Source organism: Manis javanica, chromosome 16, assembly GCF_040802235.1.
Source record: "Manis javanica isolate MJ-LG chromosome 16, MJ_LKY, whole genome shotgun sequence".
In the NCBI taxonomy this organism is placed as follows: domain Eukaryota; kingdom Metazoa; phylum Chordata; class Mammalia; order Pholidota; family Manidae; genus Manis; species Manis javanica.
Window position 1 is genome coordinate 46,375,321 of NC_133171.1, and position 8,994 is coordinate 46,384,314.

An 8,994-nucleotide genomic window follows, 5' to 3' on the forward strand; every position below is an offset into this window, starting at 1 on the left:
ACTTTCAAAACGTGGCATTCATTGTGATATAAGATGACAAACTCAGATTTTTTTTGAAATATGATGTTTTATATTGTTTACTAAAATCTGCCTGAAGGAAGAAATGAGGAAGTGGTTTTCTTTTCAAAATGAGTATAACCCCTAGCTCCTCTCTATACCTTTCCAGAAATTGTTTTGGGATCCACAGAGAGAGAAAGGCCTGTGAACTGTTAAGTAAACCAACATGTTGTATAGATTTGAAAAGTGATCCAAGTTTATATTTTGGAAACAGGGAAAGTATCAGTAAACAAAGACATACCTTTGAAAGAAAGGTCACCATCCTGGAGAGTTCTAAACTTTTAGGATATGTGAGATAAACTTCTTTTCACTGTGAGGAGGCTGGTTTACCTTATCACCCTGTGGATGTACAGATGCACGTGTGTACACCTATATATGCATTAGGCCAAATTACATAATTGTTCACCATCACTGTAGGAGAACTATGAGGAGGGTGGTTTCGCAGAAGAGTCAAGTTACCACTTCCTGATGGCAGTTTTCAAGCGGCTGCACCTTTGTGTCCATGGGGCTGCCGGGTGGTGCAGGGCCCACTAGCACAAGCATGATCATGTATTTCCCAGGGCACAATCAACCCAGGGCCAAGACAGTCCTTTCTCCTGATTTCATTTATGTAGACCTAGTCTCCCTGCTGGAATGGATGTGTTGCTTGGAGTACAGGGTTGACCTGACAGACCACACAGGCAGAAAAGGGCCTTGGAATAGAAGTGCTATCAAAGATAACAACTTGAGCTCCAGGTATGGGAGGAAGGTGAAAAAGAGTTGAAACCGTCCTGGGCTCAGCCTCATAGTCCTTTGAATTGTTCATCCTGATAGCTAGAAGGCTCTAAGGCCTTACAAAGCCTTTTTAGTTATAGTTAACATTATCTACAGAGTTTAAAGCCAGGATGGCTCCTTTAGCAGCTGCTAGAGAGGCTAGAGTATGACCTGCCTGGGGTACTGGTTCCTCTCACCACCATGGGCACTGGGGGCTTCCAGGGTGGCAGGGCATCACAAGTATGTAAACAGTTGGTACTTCCATGCTTTACTCTCCTAGTTCTGGATATGGGTGAACCTCTTGTCTCCCCAGGCCTGTGCACATGTGTCTGCATACTCTCATGGTCCCAAATGGACATGTTCCCTCCCTTGACATTTTGGACACTTGCTACATTACTGCACACTGGGTCTGTCAGCAGGCAGAGTTCCCCTCTGGTGCTTTCCAACTGAAGCCAAAGCCCACTATTATATTATCCAAGTCCAGCTTCTTCCCTTTCGCTGGCAAGTACTTCCAGATACTCCAGGCATGGTATCCAGAGCCTGAGACATGACACTCCAGCTCTGAGGCACACAATAGGCCCTGCCAACACACACACAGAGTCAAACACAGCCAAAAGGTGGGGCACAATAGCTGGTTTGGATTTCAGCCCTTGAGCAGCTGGCTCCAACTCCTGCTGGGAGGTAGGGGTGGGGGTGGAGGACAGGAAACAACCAGAGGGGGAGGACATTTGTTTCAGGACCCAAAGGCCCCTGCGCTGGCAGAAAGCCCTGGTGAAGGGTGGCCTACTCAGATATGCCTGTCTCCCACTCTGCACAGGCTCTGCTCTCACCTGTAGCCCCCACTTCTTGGGCTGGCCAGACTGTTTTGGAGAGATGGTGGCAGGACAAAACAAGCAGGTAGATGATTACCCCTTAGCTGGTGAGGACAAGGGCCAGTCCTGCATGCCCCTGGATCTCTCTGAGGTCCAGGGCCCACAGGCGCATCTGGTTCCCTGTTCATTTGGAGTATGTGGGCAGTGAGCGAGTGTGCCTGCCCCACTAGACTACAAGCTGTTGAAGGTCAGGGCCCAGCAGTTTTTTTCATTTGTGTTTATTCATTTGATCATTGCACTAATGCCTATTGAGCTTCTGAGGTCCCCTTCCAGCTCCTGATCACAGTGCTTATTATCATGCTAGGCTCAGACAGTGAGGAAGAGAAGTATTTGTGGATCTATCAATGAATGTGTGAATGAATGAGTGACTACCCTTGTTCCCCATTCTCTTGTCTTTCCACCCTCCTTTGGTGTTGGCAATACATGAAATCTTATTTGAAAAGAAGGTAGGAAATGAGGAAGGGAACTTGAGAATCCACCTCCCCAGGTGAGCAGTGGGGAGGACAAGAAAGGTGGCTGGGTGCCCTGGAGGAGGGATTTATTGGCAAGTACTCAGAGAAGAAGAAATGCTCAGGAAAGTGGGGAATCCTGAGGGCTGGGAGACTTGGGTGTTCTAGAGCAGGAGTTACTGTTCAGGTCTTGGATTAAAGCCAGAAATGAGCTTCATATGTCTAGTGCCGCCCCCACTACCAAAGAAACAAACCACAGACACCACTATTAAGGCATATTTAGGAGGTCCCTAAAGTTATCAGGCTTCCAGACCAATTTGTTCCCAAAGTCCTCCAAAGAACAGCCACTAAGTTCTACTGTGAAGCAGAAATTAAAGCCAAGAATTGGCTAGTATCAGTCAGGGAGCTCTCACCACACAGTCCACACCAGTCACTCTTCCCAAGGACAGGACAGTGGTTAAGAGAAGGGTCTCCGAAGAAGACTGCCTGGGTTTATATCCTGGCTCTGTCATTTAACCAACTGCGTGAACGTGGGCAAATGACTGATGTGTTCTGTGCCTTAGTTGCCCCATCTATAAAAATGGATTAAGCACAGTACCTACCCCACAGAGTTGTTGTGAGGCTCAGACGAGTTCATGCACTTAAAGTGCTTAGAACATAAGATGCCTGTCCATTTCCCAGCAAGGACCTTGGGGCTCAGAGAAGTTAGGTCACCCAACTAAGGGTGATGGAGCCAGGATTTGAAGCAGTTTGTGGTACTCTTGCCTTGACATTGCACAGCCTGAAGAGTAGTAGGAGTGATCCTGGGCTGCTGAGCCACAGAGTGAGATGACAGTGAGGGTGTGCAGCACATTTAACCTCAAGTCACCCTGCAGACTGGGTGTGTGGGAGAGAGGGGTGGGCCTGGAACTGAGAGACCAGGTAAGAAATATTTGTCATGAGTCTGGCATGGTGAGGAGAGTGTTGACGAGGACTGAGGCAGTAGGACAAAATGGACTCAGGGCCATGGGAGAAGGAGGATGGGGTAGCATTTGATGAGCAGTCAGGACAGGGGACTGGGAGAGAGGAGTCAAGGATGACCTAAGGGTTTTAAGCCTCAGTTACCCAGAGTATCATGAGGCCTCTGACAGAAAAGGGAATTGTTTCAACAAAAGTTTTGGAAATCGACAGTGAGATGAGCCTTCTTTCCTAGGAGACTGTTAAATCAGGGAAGGATGTGTGTCAGAAACAGTTTTACAGAGACAGAAACCTGGACTAAATGATGTCCTTTTGCGTCCAGGGGCCCCCATGCCTAGTAGCAGATGGATTCTCAAAGATGATGGAACAGAAACTGTAGCTAAGAGACCAGCCCCAGCACAGCCAGAACAGTCCAGTTCAGCTTCCCATCACTGCTCTTGTCACCAAATTCTTCTCCCACTGCAGGGTGGGAAACTGACTTTACTAGGGACCCTCTCCTTCCCAAAGCCTCAGCACCCACTCAGCCCAGCCCAGCCCCTACTCTCCCACCTGCTGTTCACATCACTATACTTTTACACACCCTCTCTCATTCTATCCTCACAGTGCCCTGTTACAGAGTAAGGCTGGGACTGTTCTCCCCATTTTACAAATGAGGAAACCAAGGCCCAGAAAGGTTTCAGACTTTCTCAGAGATCATACAGCCAACACTAATCAGTGACTGGATTCATTTTACTCACTACGCCATGCCTCCACTTCAAAACATCTCAAGCCAACTGGGCCCCAGGAGCCCACCTTCTTGCCTCAGCAGATCTACAGTCATCCCCTGGTGTCTGGGGGTGTTAGTTTTTCTCTAAGAGTGATGAAATGGTGGGATAATGCCTGTAAAGGAGGCAGTGAAAATGGACAATGAAGGATGTGGCAACATTGAGGATATGTGAGAGCCATCAGGGCTGGAACCATCCTTAGAGCCCACTGAGTTAAAGCTTACAAGAGAAACTTAGGCCCAGAAAGAAAGGACATACCCACTGAATACCTCTGGCATTTTGTTAATGTCAGTTATCTATCACTGCGTATAACAACTCACCTTAAAACTTAGTGGCTTAAGACAACAATCATTTTATTATGTCTCAGATTCCTGTGGGTCAGAGAAATATGGAAATATGCCAGAGTTGGGGATGGGGTTAAAATATAGGGTGATCTGAGAGGGCTACAATGAAACTTGAACAGAGAACTGAATGACTTGAGGGAATGAGTTATGAGAATATCTGGGAAAGAGCATTCTAGGCAGAGGAAACAGCTAGTGCAAATGTCCTGAGGCAGGAAACTTGCCTGATGTGTTCAGTAATTAACAGAGTCCTGTTTAGCTGGAGCAGAGTGAGGCAGGGAAGTGGAGGGGATAAGGCCGATAGGATCCACTGGAAGACTTTGAGCAGAGATGTGACATAATCTAACTTCCATTTTTTAAAAAATTTTTATTTTTGAATAACTTTATATTTACAGAAAATTTGCAAATATAGTAAGAGAGTTTCCCATACACCATTCACCCAGTTTCTCCCAGTGTTAACATTATATACTACCATTGTATGTTTGTCAAAACTAAGAAGCTAACATTGGTACCTTAGTGTAAACTAAACTCTAGACTTTATTCAGACTTCGTTTTTCCCCTACTGATCTTTTCCTGTTTCAGGATCCAGTTTAGACTACCACATTGCATTTATCTGGCTCCCATTTGATCAGGATCACCCCAGCTGCTATATGATAATAGAAGACCCACTAGGAAGCCATTGCAACAGTCCAGGCAAGAGATAACAGCGCTTGGACCAGAGCGTTCGAGGTCAGGCTGTGAAAAGTGGTCAAATTCTGGATGAACCTGAAGGCAAGCTGACAAGGTTTGCAGGACGTGGGATTTGAGAGAAAGAGGAGAGTCAAGTATGATGCCAAGGATTTAGGCCTAAAACACTGAACTGATGGAATAACCTTTTATTGATATGGGTAAGACTGGCATAGGAAGACTGTTTCAGGCTGGAAATTAGGAGTTTGCATGTGGACTGGCTAAATTTGAGCTGCCTATTGGCCAATCCAAGTGGAGATGTTGAGTAGGCAGTTGGATACATGAGTCTGGATTTCAAGAAAAAATCTTGACTAGAAATATACACTTGAGAATTGTTAGCCTAGAGCTGGTATTTAAAGCCATTAGGCTGGATGAGATCATGAAGGGAGTGAGTAAAGGTAGAAAAAAGAAGAGGTCTGAGGACTGAGCCATGGGGCTGCAGAAGAAATTGGGGAGATGAGGAAGCAAAGAAGACCGAAGAGGTGTGGTCATCATAATAGGTGGAAAAGCTAGTGAATGGCCCTAGAAGGCCGGTGAACAACTCAGATACAGCTTACAAAGCCAGTGAGATCAGGATTTAGAAGTCATCATTGGATTTAATAATGGTGAGGGCCCTGGGGACCATGACAGGAGTAATTCTGGTGGAGTGGTGAGGTCAGAGTGAGTTCAAGAGAAAACTGGAAGAGAGGAGGTGAGGATAGCAATTACAGGCAAATGTCTTTGAAGAGTGTTCAGTAAAGTGAAGCAGAAAAATGTAGCTGGAAGAGAATATGGGATTAGAGAGGTTATTTATTTATTTTGAGATGGAAGAGAGGATGAGGAAAATTATCCCATGGAAAAGAGCAAACTGATTAAGCACAATATTTGGGGGGGCCCTGCAGGAGCCCTGTAATTACACAGGCAAGTAGGGATGGGGTCCCAGGACAGGAGTTCACCTAGGTAAGGACACAGGCAGTGCTTTTATGGTGACAAGAGGGACGGCACAGTGTGTGGAGACAGACGCAGGTAGGCGGTGGAAGCATGTGGAAATTTTCTTCAGATTCCTTATATTTTCTCCATGGAGTTGGAAGCAAGACCACTAAATAGTGAGAAGAAAGGAGGAGGGGTTGGAGGTTGGAGGAGAGAGGAGAAAGTAAAAATAGCTATTGGGGAGGGTGGGAGAGTACATAGAACGGAGGAAATGAGGAACTTAAGAGCATTGATGGTCAACACAAAGGGTGTTTGAGGGGGATGAATTTAAGTGAGATCAGTCAGCCTAAAGATGTGTTTTTATTTCAGCCACATACATTGGCTTCATTGCAGGTTGGAGAAGGCACAGTAGTGGGGTTTTACCAGATGAATATGATGGGAGAGAGGGGTCAAGGAGTTGGTATATGCAAGGGACTGATTATAATGATAGATCACAAATTAAAGAAGGGTGGTTGTGATGGGGCTAGGGTCACTGAAAAGGAGGTGGGATCAGTGGATGAGAAACAGGGCAAATTTATCCACAGGGGGCACAGTGCCTAAGGCCCATAGTACTTTTAGGGGCCCACAAAATGTTTTAATTTTATTTTAAAACCAGAAGAAAAATGAATATATAATAATATGATGCAATGCAATCATAGAATACAAATTTTAACATTCTTTTGTAGAGGAAGAGGCCCATGAAGGTGAAATGCCTATAGCCCACAAAAGTTGTAATGTGGACCTTATTAGTGATCCCAGTGGATTCAAATTCAGTATCTGTTGAAAGAATTTATAGTGGCAAAAAAAAGTTAACACAACTTAAGTATCCAGAATTGTTTGTGTTCAGGTACCAGAGGGCATGGGCTGAAAAGATAGGAGTTGGTAACAGGAAAGCACTATACTTAAAATTGAGATTAGGGAACATGTGAAGCAATTGGTCATACAGCAACATTTGGGTGGGACCATACTTCTCCCTGGAGGAGAAGAAGAAATCAAGGATATGGGAGACTGGTTTTATCAGTTGTCTTTTATGCCACAAACCATCCCAAAACTTATTGGCTTGAAACAACCACCATTTGCCTGCCAGTAGTTTGATAATATAGCTGAAATCTGCTAAGTTGTTCGGTTGGTGTGCCCAGACTCACTCAGGTAGCGGCAGTCATCTGAAATCTTGACTGGGGCTGGGTAATATGACTTCACACGCTGATGGTTGCTGGCCAGGGCACCTCAGTTCCCCTCCATGGGGCTTCCTGTCTTCTGAGAGGCTACACTGGAGTTTTTTTTACATCATGCTGGGAGTGTTCTAAGAGAGCAAAGGGGCAAGCTACAAGGTCTCTTGAGGCCCAGACTCTGAGGACTCACACAATGGCATTTCTGCCACATTCTAATCGTCAAAGCAAGACAGAAGACCAGCCCAGATTCAAGGGCTTGAGAAACAGACTTCATCGCTTGCTGAGAGAAGCAGCAAAATCATTGCAAAGGGTCACATCAGACAGGAGGAAGCATGGTGACCATCTTTGCAAGTAAACTATCACCCTTATTAGAAGAATTGTCTATGTGGTATTGAATCATCAAGATCACCAAGGATTTGACAGAAGTGGGAGGGAAGAGACTGACAACAAGCCAGGTGCTAAAATCTTCAAAGCATGAGGGAGTATTAAGTGATACAGTCTGATTCCATCAACTTCCAAATATCTTTATTGTTTCATCAGTGAATGCCAATGAGTATCATCAGTGAAAAGGACCTGCTCCTTTTTCACAACTTCTTTGAATCAGTCATTCATCAGTTCAGATGCTATCTTAAGTAAAAAACCTAAACCATGGAAAAAAACTGTGTGCATGAAAATTTGTGGCACTACTATTTACCTGGGAGCTGCATCCCCAGTGCCTAGGATGATGTCTGGCACATAGTAGTAGCACAAGGGTGCTCAGTAAATATTTGTTGAATGAATTTATAATGGCAAAAAGGTAAGCACAACATAAGTATCCCAAAATGAGAGCTAGGTTAAATAAATTATGATACATTTATTTAATGGAGTATCAGGCAACCATAAAAATAATTATGCCATTTGAGGACTATTAATATATGATGTGGAGTAAAAAAGACAAAAGCAGGATACATTAAAGGTACATTTTTAAAAAAAAAACAGGATACAACATGATAAGCACTGGTTAAAAAACATCTGGTTGGGAAAAGGGATCAAAACAATAGTGATTTTCTCAAGTTAGGATCATGGGTGATTTTTTCTTTTTATTATATTCTAAAAATTCTTTAATGTTATTGAATTTCTTTTATAATGAAGTTGTACACGTTCATTGTGGAAAAGGGGGAAATGTTGAAAAGCTTCAGTAAGAAAACAATAACCTTTATTTCTATTGTCCAGAATAAAAAAATCACTGCCAACACTGAGATAGGTTTTGCTTTATTTCTTTCTTTCTTATCCCCATTTAACGTATTCTTACTTTTTTTTAAACATCTCTAGACTTCATAAAGGTGACTTTTAATAGTCACATCGTGTTGACATACCATAATCTATTTAGCCTCCAGTAATTTTGGACATTATAGGTCGTTTGCAATTTTTCACTGAAAAAATTTTTTTAAACAAAGTAAGTGGCTAGAGCCATGGCACTCAAATTCAGAGAGCTCTTCAGGAAAGAGGTGATCAGAGTTTCTGGTAAATTGGCTCTAGGCATGTGCTGGGTGAAGCTATTTTGTCCAATGAAGACAGCAAGAAAAATTAGTCCAGCGTCTCAGCCCCTGTGGAGAAAACAGCCTCAGGGTAGGAGCTTCTCCTTCCAATGTTTTGAACTCAAAGTTGGTGAAATCTTGATGTGAAGAAACTAGAGATAAGCAGTCGTGTTCCTGATCTCTGCCTTCTTGCCCTACGCAAACTGTTTCCTGTCTTTGCCTTGCCCAGGTGTCTCTGAGCCACTGGCCTGGAGAGATAGTCCTCCGCATGTGGTCCTCTCAGTTTGAGCTCTGGGTTTAAGCAGTTGACGATTAGCCTGAGGTCAAGAATGGATGTGATCCAGGGTACAGAAGTGGGGACTTGGGGGGCACGTTTACAGAGTCCGGGGTGCTCCCAGTCTGGGGAGGCTTCCCAGTGGTGGTCGCGGAAAGGAATGG